Below are 12,910 nucleotides of genomic sequence, written 5' to 3'. Positions count from 1 at the left end.
GCCTTTCAAAAATTCCAGTGGGAACATGATTTTTATAGTATATATAGAGAAAACTATTTAACTTCCAATTTCTAAATTCAAACAATTAATCCCATTTGAAAGAGAGTCATAATATATTATGTAGTCCATATTCTTGTATATCAGTAGAAAACATCATGAAATCTTTATCACACTATATTAAAAAAGAGGAGTTGTAACCTCATTTATAGAGGCAAAGTAGGTGATTGGAGTAAGTGCTGCAGTTGCCAGAAGCAAACTGAAGAACATGTGTGCCCAGCATGTGAGAGGCAAACCCTGCACACCACACCACACAGTACTATGGCTCAAGGGGACCGCATCAGGTTCCTTCACAGAAGCTGGAAGTTCAGATTTCTGCATGAGTCTCTTGAATTCTAAGTGTGGATTCAACTGATGGAGGCAAACTAAATACACACATGAGCTACAAAAGAAGGAGGAAGAATACGCGGAGAACTTCCAACATTTGCTAGTATTTTAATAAAAAGAAAATTTGCTTATAATCAGTATTTTTTAACATGCATTACTGTTAATTTTAAGAAAAATTTTAAATATTTTGAAAATAATAGTGATTGATATATATACCATGTTTTTGGCTTCAATATCTGCGTTGGATGAAAGCAGTTTTGTTGCTATTAATGTGTTCCTATAAAAGATAACATAGTGGAGCGGAGTTTCACCCTTGTTGTTGTGAACATTTGGATTGGCACCATGTTCTAGAAGAATAATTGCACATTCCTCTTCCTCATATTGTAGGGCCTGTTGGTTTTAACCAAGAAATAGATTGTAAATTTTGGAAATCCAAGAAAAATATTTCACGTTTTACCCATTAGTTATAACTAAATGGCATTAACCATTTTTTCTTCTAAGCATTTCATCAAATTCATTTCCTGCAAAACCACTGGTATATCTACCTTCATCAATGGTGTGTTGCCATCACTGTCACACAAATCGACATTACATTTCCTCTTCACTAGAAGAGCCACCACTGCTGGATTACCATAGGCACAGGCATAATGTAGAGGGGTTCTGTGCAAGTAAGAAGCTTTATTAGGAATTCATAAGGTACCTTTTGAAATACACAACTATTTATGCAATTATAAACATTAAGTAGCTCATAATTCCTCTATTTTCTTATGAAGAAGGTACAATATTTAGTAGCTGTCATTACTTATTTTATTAATGAATGATCAGCCTATGCCACTGACATTTTCTTCTTATTTCTTGTTTCTGATACTGCTGGGGATTGCACCCTGGGTTACTCAACTAATGAGTCATATCCTAAGCACATTTTTATTATATAAACAATTTTGATGCAGGGTCTCACTAAATTGCCCACTGTGGTCTTAAACTTCCAATGCTCTTGCCTCAGCATCCTAAGTCACTGGAATCATGGGTATGTGCAACTGTGCCTGGTTCCATTGATTTTACTTATTTTTGGTTGCTTTGTTTTCATATTGCTGGGGATAGAACCCAGGCCTGAAGCATTCTAGGTAAGGAAGGGCTCTACCACAGAACCACATCCCCAGAGCAGAGCAGCCCACATGCCTAGAAAGAAGATGGACTTGAGATTTAGCTCATCTTCAGTATGAATTCTACTTTAGACTCTGTGATGTACTAGTTATCCCACAGTCTTACTCTCCCTCAATTTCCTAAAAAAGTAAGGATTAAAATGAGTATCTCCCTGAATACTACCAGGATGCTTAATGGAGAATCTATGTAAAACATCTGAAGATTTTGTAGCACCAGCAACAGCTCCATAATTGGTAGCTATTGTAATCAATATTATTGCTTTTTATCAACTAAGAGTATTTCAATTAATAAGTTAGTAGTATTGTAGTGATTTTTAAAAATATATTTTAAAAACTATGTATTTCAATGAGTCTAAGATGATTTTTTTTCTTATCATTTTAACAACACTGACAATGGAATCCCACTAATAATTCAGGCTGCATTACAACTATAATTGGCAGCATTTAATTTTTTCTTCATAAACAAAATAAAGAACCATCATAATTCATGGTGCCTTACCTTAAGTGAAATGTGAGACAAACAATAGATTTATGGCAGTTCTCATGACATGGATGGCATTTAAATTCAGTTTTAAAAGTATGATAGGTAAAGTAGGCTGAATAATAACAGTAAAAGGCCAAACCGAAAGCAAACTTAATGCCAAAGGAAAAAGAACCCAAATGAATTAGTATGGTTAAACTAATTCAGTATTTATATATATATGGGATTTATATATGAATCAGGTGTTTTCAATGTTCAGTATTTAATACTGTCTTAATTTTTCACAAGGGACGTTTACAATTTCTTACCTCCATGAATGCATGATTGAAAAGGAGGAAGAACCGTTTCATTTGAAATTGAGTCCTATCACGTCAGTTTGAATTAACTGGTCACATCTAGAAAGTTTTTATGTAAGAGTTGTCTGAGATAGTAGAATATGTCAAATACAAAATAAGTAGCTGTGCAGTTCTTGCGCATTAAAAACATTCATTTTATGAGTACAAATGAATAGAATTAAAGAATAATTCTTTAATGCTTTACTTTATAAAAGCTTCACTTAAAAATACTAAAGTTGAGAAGTTTCGTATTTTTATGTGAAACTTTTATAAAGTAATGCAATATTTTTTCAGGAGTAATAATCTTTTATACTTGCTCTCTTCTATTCTCACCAAAACAAAATTATTAACCTATAATTGCATATGTAAAATAAAACATACATATATAAGAAATGTATGTATAGTAATATCTACAATAGATGAAATGCACTATAGGACATCTATATAGAAATGTACTAGAAGAAAACATAAATGCTTTCTTCATGTTGGCAAAGGCGTTCCAAGAAATAATGAATTTGAAAGAAGACTTCTTTTTTTCCTACCTCTCTTTTTAAAATTTATTATGTTGATGATGATGACAATGTTATTGTTGTTTTGCTGGGGATTGCACCCTTACCCTTTGCTTTGACATGCAAGAAGTGCTCTAACATTGAGCTACATTTCCAACCTTGGAATTCTAATTTAATCAGATAAAATACTCTAATTTTACAGATGCTCAAGTGACAGTGACATATGAACACAGAAAAAAATATTTATGTCCTTGGCAACAGAAGGAATTTAAGTCTAACAAATGAAATAAATTTCGCAGCTACAGTATTTTGAAGATGAAGAGTAGTGGTATTGGGCTGTTGATTATGGCTTGAGCTGTTTATTGCTCCTCAAATAGATGATTTAATGATAACTGCTGTGCCACATTTAAAACTGTGCATGCCACTACCTACCAATTCCATTTTACTCTCCCTTCCAGATATTTGAGTATTCTTTTTATCCTGTTCCAGTCACTTATCTTTTGGCCATTGGCAAACAAGTAATTTGTGAAAGTTAATAATGTATTTTGATACACAGAATGGCAAGTCTTTGTTCATTGCAAACATTTTCTTAGTGTCATCATGACCCTAAATGACTGCGTGTGGAACTAAAAAAATGTACAGATATTTTTATTTGTTTTTTGTGAAATTGATAACCACAGAGAGAGCTCACATTTGGGGTCAATGAGTATTCTAATGCACAAACCACAAGCAGGGCCTACCTTTGATACTCTTAGTCCCTTCAGAACAGAGTAGGGCAAGCTACAGTAGGGCACCAGCAGGCAGCACTGTACAGACTAGGCACCCTTTGTGTGCTACTCCCTTGGCCCTGGTGACTGAGAGCTTGCACTGCCTGGATGCTCTCAACCAATGCTCTACTCTTCATGCTTGTATAGATACACAGTAATGGATAACTACAGGAAAGGCTACTGGAACAGTGGAATCAGCAATTTTGGAATTTTGTGTGAGAAGCTTTTGGCAGATGCTTTTCTACTTTAGTCTAAAGTGATAACAAAATTGAAAAAGCATGTTGTGTCTGGTGTTCTGGAAAGTGTGAAAGCTGCCAGTGAACTCTAGTGTCCTCTGTGGAAAGGTAGCTAAAGGTAGTTAACTTCACTAACTGAAGTTAATGAAGTATTTGCAGAAAATTCAGGGCTTGTCAACACTGTTGTTATGAAAATGGTTGGATGATCAAGATGACACCAAGTTATCCTAATAATTTCATAAATTAGTGAGTGAAGCATGTGAGAAATAAGTAATATCTTATTTTTAGAGGTGGAAGACACACCCCTAAATATACTAGTGTGAAAGAATTTTAAAAATATAAAAAAGAAGAAAGAACATGGAGCCATCTTCCCAATTCAGAGTTCTTGTGAGGCTCTTGGGACACAACAGGTAATAGATTACATCTGAAAATTTTTCAATGCTTTTGAAAATGTGTACATTAAAAGCTGTTGTGTGTATTTTTTTTTTAAATCAGTGACCTTATAGGGAAATTTTAAGTGTCTGGGAAACCAGTTAAAAATTTGGTTTTGTTTAGCTGCCCATTAGAAGTCCTGGGTACTGAACTTCCAAGGTGTGCAGGTCCTGGATATTGAGGACTCCACAGGATATTAAAGTCAAATATTCTGGTGAAAGGAGAACTGGTATCCTTTCTGCTCTGCTCCCATTGGCACAGCCTGGATGGTGCCGGCTTCAATTCCATCAGCCCATTGGTCCCTTACCCCTCAGTCCCTGGCCTCCCAGACCCTATTACCTATTTTTATGATCGGTGCCATCAACAGGACATCCACGTCCCAGATAACGCTTAATTCTTCCCAGTTCACAATTTTTGGCAGCCTGGTGGATCTTCCCAAGAGGGTTATATCCGAAAAACTTGATTCCCAGGCTTATATAAACAAATTTTCTCCAGGCTCCATCCATCCTAAAGACAATTAGGTAACAACCTCTCTCAAGTGGCCTACCAAAGCAGGTCTGCCATTACCTATCTGCCAACCAACTGGCAAGATAGTCGTTGCCAGGTGACACTGATAAACACAAATGCGCATTCCACAATCTGCATGGCCCTAGCTGATTGGCTCCTGGAAGGTCCGCCCCCTGTACTGTGATCAGCGCCTGGCTATTCTGTACAGACCCCACCAAGAACCAGGTGGGACTCCTCTGAGACCCCCCCAAGACCCATACAGTGAGTGAGATGCCCCACCAGAATCAGGTGGGCCTCAATGGCGGGCAGGTGAGAACCCCCCACACCCAGACCTGGGTGGGCAGGACTCATCCTCTCTGCCATTGCACAGCTGCCTATGTCCACAGCAGGAAACAAATACTGCACTCTTCCTATTACTTTATTCAGTAAATAGCAGAAAAGGAGATCCCTGACTTAAGATGTCCATTAAAAAAATCTGGAAAAATTCAGGAATGCATTTAATTTAAAGCAACAGATTAGAAGAAAACAACAGAATAACTGCACCAAAAGCAATTTTAGTGTCACTCTGCTGCATCATCCACTCCCTGACATAGCTCTGCTCAACACAAAGAGGGAGTAAACAGCCCACCAGTTCCACTCAAAAGCAAAAGGAGAATAGTGTAACAACCATCACCCTAGGCTTTCCAGTGTAGTACCAAAATGTTCTGATTTGATTTCTCCCGACCCAGATTACTGAGCAGAGAAGAAGAGATGAGCTATTTGGAGATGACCTGAAACAAAGAAGAAGTGGTGCAACACATGGATCAACTTGCAGCCGAAGAAATCATGGTCCCCAGTGGCTACTGTGACCAGAACCCCCACAACCTCTGCACTGTCTCCTTCTGTAAACAACTCTAGCCTTCATTTCTGGCGTTCCCTCAGGGTTTGCCATTACATACTTCAGGTGCTTTCTCCAAACAGACTGCAGTAGGTTTTGCCACTGAGGAAACCAACAGCCACAGAGGAACCCTGCATCTTTCTCTACTGCAAAAAGCCTCAAAGGTGTTTGCATTCACAGTCTCCAAGCACCTGTACCACTACCTCTAGATTCTGCCTACCCAAGGTAACCTCAGCTAGAGTTGCCACAAATCCAGACTCAAGGTCACCAAACAGCCTTTTCCTGTGCAAAAGAACATGAAGGCTGCAGCCCATACTGGAGGCACAATCCCATGAGATGGGTGTACACCTGCAGCCATATCCATGCACACTGCCAGATGTTGGACTGGCAGTTGCACATGCACAATACCACTTCCAACACCTGCCACGAGCCACTGCTCGCCATATTTAGCAGCCTCTGAAGTTACATACACATGTGTCACCAGCTCTGTTTCATGGTGTTATTAACATATGTAAGCACCCAGAGTCCCATTAACCATCCCCACCACCATGTAGCTTTGCCTGAAGAGAGTTAGTTGTTCTGTGCCACTGCACACGTTTCTCCTCAGTTCCACTCACAAAAAAATAGTGCATGTTTACAGCCATCCTCAACACCTCCATGTCCCTGCCACCATACTTCAATTCACAGGTGAGGTTTCTAGCTTTATGCATCCATGATCAGGCCCCAGATCTGTAGATACACAGCAGCCAGGCAAAGCTCTACTTCTGGTCCTTCCCTGAAGCCCTATGTGTCTACAATCAGATCTGATCTTACAGTCCTGTGCTTTAACAAACTAGGTCCCACCTCATAGGCACTCCTTGCCAGCCCTGGCTTCTGTCCTTGGTCGTAGCTTTTCCTTACTACTTCTCTGCCCACAGGTAGCCTGTCTACATTGCACATGCCTGCAGCTGACACTGCACCAAAGTGTGCACAATGCCTGGCCCATATCTTTCACCTTTTCTAGTCTTCTCTGCATGGATCTAGAGGCACTATCTATGACCCAGCTAGTCCTCATAGCAACTCTAGATTTCCCATAGCTCTAGCCACCAATGACCATGAAGGTTCTCATGTTACCAACAGTTGTGCCTGCTAAAAGAGAAGCAATGCATCCTTCAACCTCAGATAACAAAGATGTTGCTCCATGCCACTAGACCAGTGCTATACTAGGTCAGCTTGTCCTCCCGTACTGCTCTGCAGGAAAAAGCTTTTCCATCCTCAAATAAGTCCTTAAGTCTGGAAGAAGTAATGGTTTCTTCAAATGTGCATGCACCTTTTCAAGCTACTAGGGTCAAGAAGAATCAGAGAAACGTGGTAACACAAGGAACACAAAAAGTCTTCATTAAATGAATGGTCCAACAAAATTAGAGACCTTGATATAATGAAAATGGGAGAACAACATAACAGTTGGGTTAAAACAAAATCGGTTCAATGAAGAAAGTTTATACCAGGAGCCAACCCATGACACCCACCCTGATTCAGGCACAGATGACTTCCTATTCCTCTTAGAATAAAGTTCAAAATACTCACCATGGTCCACAGTCCCCATGACCAGGCAATGATCTCCGTAATCCTTTTGTACCCTCCCTTGATCTCGCTCCCTCCCCTCAGGGCCTGTGGCATTATTTCATATCCCTGCACTTAATCCAATGCCTCTGGTAGCACCTTGCTCCCACTTTTCCTGCCATCACAGGATAATGAAGCCCTCACTCAGAAGCAAGCCAGTCTTGGAACCGTGAACACTGAATGCCTAGTTTGTGTCCTTTACAGGGCCTTCTTCATTGTAAATATTGTACTTAATTTGTTTTACCCCTAAATATTAACTGAAATGAAGGAGACCAGACATACTATCTTGGACACTGTTCTAACCTACATAACTGACTTGCACTTTATCTTCCAGGACTCAGTCAAATTTGTAAAATGAGTGAATAGATGCATGGAGACACTCATGGACTCTCTGCTTCTCTAGGCTTTCAGGTCAGGACCTCCACATATGGCCCACATCAGCCAGTATCCCTCAATCTCTCTTGATAAGCTTTTTCATTGGCAAAAATAATTTTGGCAAGTCATTTTTTTAAAGAGATAAGCACCATACTCAGGTTCTCATACATGCTAAAGCCCTCTACCACTAAGCCATATACCCAACACCTGGGTCAATGCTTTTAAACAAAACAAGATTCCTATAAAATGGTCTAGTGTTGGGGGGCTGGTTGAGGTGACAATTGGAGGGAGCCATATATGGAACACAGAGTTTTTGTGGCAGATGAAAGGCCTTGTGAGGACCACACTGCATACTCTTTGCACTGCTGAGGTTTGGGGAAACCTTTCTGTACCATGCCCACCCAAAAAGAAAACTTGCCAGCCTAGATTCTTCAGAACTAAATGGAAAACATTAATCAGATAGACTGAACAGACATCTATGGACTATTTAATCCATAAACAATAAATTCATTTGCTTCTCCATGAAACAATGACCATTCTTTGAAATAGTTCATATTGTCAGGCGTGGTGGAGCACACCTGTAATCCCAGCAGCTCAGAAATCTAAGACAGAAGGATTGCAAGTTCAAAGCCAGCCTCAGCAAACAAAAGGTGCTAAGCAATTCAGTGAGATCCTGTATCTAAATAAGGCTGGAGATGTGGCTCAATTGTCAAGTGCCTCTGAGTTCAATCCCTTGAACCAAAAAAAAAAAAATCATATTTTTGAGTACAAGGTAAATACAAGAAATAGAGATAACTTCTTGAACCCTATAAGATCATAAATGAAAGAAATAAAAAGTTAATGACAAAAAACAAACCTTTTAATGCCTGGAGGTTAAAATATACAACTCTGGATTAGGATTGGAAAACAGATACAATCAGGGGAGAAAAATTTCAGAAATAAATGGGAACAGGGATAGAATATGTCAAAATTCATTGGGTTATTAGCACCCATAAATAATTTATGTACCTATATATCAATGGCAAATGAACTGAAAGAGAAATTAGAAAAATATCCCATTCAAAATAGCCTCAGAAAACAATATAATACTTTGGAATATATATAAGAAAAGGTATGAAATAGTTCTACAATGAAAACTACAGAATACTGAAGAAAGAAATTAAAGACCTTTGAAGATGGACAGATCTCCCAGGCCCTAATTCTGCCTATCTTAGGCAGAATTAATATTGTCAAATTAACCATACTACCCAAAGTGCTTTGCAGATTCAATGCAATTCCTATAAAAATACCAATGAGTTCCTTTGTAGAAATAGAAAAATCACCCATAAAACTCATTTGGAAATATTAGAGAATCAGAATAGGCAAAGCAGTCATTAGCAAGAAAAGTGATGCAGGAGGCATTACAATCAGTACCAGAACCATGGTAAAGAAGAGAAGACACAGAGAAAAACCCACATAAGTACAGTTATCTAATATTATAAAACAGCACCAAAAACAAACACTGAAGAAAAGATAGCATTTTCAACAAATGGTGCTGGGAAAACTTGAAATACACATGTAGCAAAATGAAATTAAACCCCTACTTCTCACCCTGCACACAACTCAAAGTGGATCAAGGACTTAGGCATTAGAACATAGAGACCCTGCAACTAACTGAAGAAAAAGTAGGAATGTAAGCTTAGGAACTTACTTTCTTAACAACACCAGTACAGCACAAGAAGTAAAATCAACAATCAATAAATGGGATGGAATCAAAGAAGCAGCCTTTAAAATTCTTCTCAGCTCAAGCAACAATAATATGAAGAGAAAGCCTACTGAACAGGAGAAAATCTTTACCACCTGCACCTCAGTTTCAGCATTAATTTCCAGGATACATGAAGAACTCAAAAACATTATACTACTACTAATAATAATATTAATAATAACAACAACAATAACAGCCACCCAATCAATAAATGGACTAAGGATCTGAAAATACCATCAACAAATATATGAAAAAATGTTCATCTTTAGTAATTATAAAAATGCAAGTCAAATCTACACTGAGATTTCATCTCACTTCAGTCAGAATGGCAATTATCAGGAATTCAAGCACCAATAAATGTTGGGGGGATGTAGGAAAAAAGGTTCATTCATACCTTGCTGGTGGGAAGGCAAATTTTCAATTTATCATTATGAAAAGCAGCATGGAGATTCCTCAGAAAACTTGGAATTGACCCAGTTGTCCCACTTCTCAGTTCATACCCAAAGGATTGAAAGTCAGAATACTACAGTGATGCAGCCACGTCAATGTTATAGCTAAACTATGAAACCTGTCTAAGTGCCTTTCAACAGATGAATGAATAAAGAAAATGTGGTATACATACACAACCAGATATTACTCAGCCTTAAATAAGAATGAAATTATGGAATTTGGTGATAAATGAATAGAACTGGAGAATATCATGCTTAACAAAATTAACTAATCCCAAAGAACCAAAGGCTGAATGTTTTCACTGAATTTCAGATGCTAATTGACAATAAGGGTTGGGGTTCCTAGGGACGAACAGAGATACTGTGGATAAGGCACAGGGGAGTGAAGGAAGGGGGAAAGGAATGGAGGTAGGAAGAATAGCAGAATGGATCTGACATAATTACCCTATGTGCATATATGACTACATGATCACTGAGTCTGCGTCATATACAACCAGAAGAATGAGAAGTTATGCTCCATTTATGTATGATGTGTCAAAGAGCATTCCACTGCCATGTACAACTAAATGGAATGAATAAAAAATGTTTTTAGGTGCTCAGAAAAAAAGAAACATATCAAATAACTGTAAAAGATTAAAAGGTGTATCAAAGATGAAATCAGAATTAGAAATCACCTGATCCAATCCACCTATTTCATTAATGAAAAACCTTATTACAATACTAACATATCCCCAACCAGAAAAAATGAGAAAGTCAAATAATTATCAAAATTATACTACATACAGAATTATAGTTCACATGTGAAAAACACTGTGATACATACAAGAAGAATAAAATTTTATAAGATGAAGGCAATCCTCATATTGCAGACATTTTCTGGCTTAAAATTGGCACCCACGCTTCTCAAGGAAAAAAGATGATGGACATGGAGTCAAACTAATGGAGTTCCCTCCACAGCCATCTGTTTCCTTCTCTGGCTTAGTATCCTTCATCCTTACTGCAAGTTATACTATTCCACCACAAGGATGAAAGATCACCCAAAGGATCATGGCAGGCACACATGAGGAACAACAAAATTGGAGGCGAACAAGAAAGGAGGGCTGTGCTACTACTATCATCAATATGATGGACTAACACTAGCTTCCCTGTGTGCCTAATGCTAGGAATTCAAAAAGAAGTGAGATAATATGAAACTTTACTCAGCCATAAAATAAATGAAATTATGTCATCTGCAGGAAAATGGGTGGAGACCATAATATTAAACAAAATAAGTCAAACTTAGAAGATCAAAGATCATATGCTTTCTCTCATATGTGCAAGCTAGAATGGAAAAAGAAATAGAAAGGTGTTGGGGATGATCTCAGGAAAATCAAAGGGAGATAATTAAAGAAAAAGACCAAGGGTTGTGACGTAGGCAGGGAGGGAAGAAGTGCTGGGAAGCAATATTGGCCAAATTATATTGTTAAATTTTGTGCATGTATAAATATATAACACAAATTCTTGTTATGTACAATTATAATGCACAAATTTTAAAAATGTTGAAAAAAAAATAATAGCCAGTATGAACTGATTGTTTCAGCTTAAAAATCTACAAATATCTATAATCATTTAATGATGCTCTGTCTCTTGGAAGCCCTATTACATACGTACACATGTATGTGTAAGTTTTTCTGCATATTTATATTACTGTGCTAAACATAGACATAGATAGATAGATAGATAGATAGATAGATAGATTATGACACTCAAGACTTACAAAAGAACTCAACCTATTCATAAGCAGGGTGAGCCCCTGACCTTCTAAATGTGGACCCACTTAACTAAAGACAACATGATTTATGCTCTTTATATAATGGCTCGTGGTTTTCTAACTTTAGTGCTTTTTGTTTGGGTCCTTTATTTATTTTAACCCCAATTTGATATCCCTACAGATATATTCATGTTCTAAAACAGAACGGGATAGACAACCTGTCCAATATTAAAAGTAAATATATTAAATACCAAATAAAAATGCTATTATATATTTTCCAGCATCCAAAGTACTGCTAAATGCGAAAATAGGTTCCAAGGAAAAACTTTCTGAATAACAAAGAATAAGAATCAAAAAATAGAAAACTATAAAAGTAACCTTACCCATATACCTTATAAAGGCAACATAAAATGACTTACTTACATATCATAATATAGAAGTTATGGTAGCTTATAGTTATAGGTATTTAATTATATGAGCATTTACTCCCTGCTGAAGAGCATTTATGGTTCAAGGACAGATCTTCTGTTTCTACACTAATATCAATCATTCTTCCAACCATAGGAAAGTTCATTACTGAATTCTCATTCTGTGTCATATGGTCAAGTACTAATGAGAGACAAGGGAATGCCATTCAACTGTAATTGAGATGCTCATATAGTTTTAAGAATTTCATTAAATTCATGTCACTCTACTACAATCATTTTTAAAAGAATGGTTTATAAGTATGAAGAAGGAGTGATTCAAAATCTTATTACATCTACAATAGAAACATACCTTGATGTTTTTGATTCAGATACATGGTCAAATGTTTATATTTTCCATTGGGTAGAGTTATTTAATTTTCCATACAAATCCACAAAACATTTGCTTACTGTACCCTGTCAGAAAATAGATTTAGAGATAAAAGTATCTGTTATTTAAAAACTGTGTAGTGAATATGGCTCTCAAAATAACAGTGGAAAACATACTTATGATTTGTCTTGAGAAAAATATCACTTAATATTAAAACAACAGTTGCAAGATAATAATTGGAACAGCTCAGTGAAATTTCCCACAGGTGGTTAACAAGTCACAATATATAAACACCAATATAGCTGAGAAGGATATGAGTTGGTTCCAAAATGCATTTATAACTTGAAGCTTTTAATTTAAATTTTCCTTCTCTTCAAATCAAGTAGCCCAGCCTGAAGAACTCTCCAAATCATTTGAGATAAGCTTATGTATATTAAATAAGAATATATCCTGGAGGAGCTAATGGATCAAATTTATAGTCTCAATCATTTTTTTTCCAATTTG

General features: G+C 37.1%; 1 long non-coding RNA gene across 1 annotated transcript; it reads right to left on the bottom strand.

Annotated features, from left to right (window-relative positions):
• Positions 1–643: 643 nt before the first annotated feature.
• On the bottom strand, positions 644–12,492 carry LOC308631460. The gene is made up of 3 exons (XR_014018214.1): positions 12,389–12,492; positions 930–1,044; positions 644–774 (listed from the first exon to the last, which is right to left on the bottom strand). It is a non-coding gene; the product is annotated as an uncharacterized lncRNA (long non-coding RNA).
• Positions 12,493–12,910: the final 418 nt, after the last annotated feature.

This window comes from Spermophilus citellus (genome assembly GCF_964194105.1).
Source record: "Spermophilus citellus genome assembly, chromosome: 12".
NCBI classification, from domain to species: Eukaryota; Metazoa; Chordata; class Mammalia; order Rodentia; family Sciuridae; genus Spermophilus; species Spermophilus citellus.
This window is presented reverse-complemented; position numbering and strand designations above follow the sequence as displayed.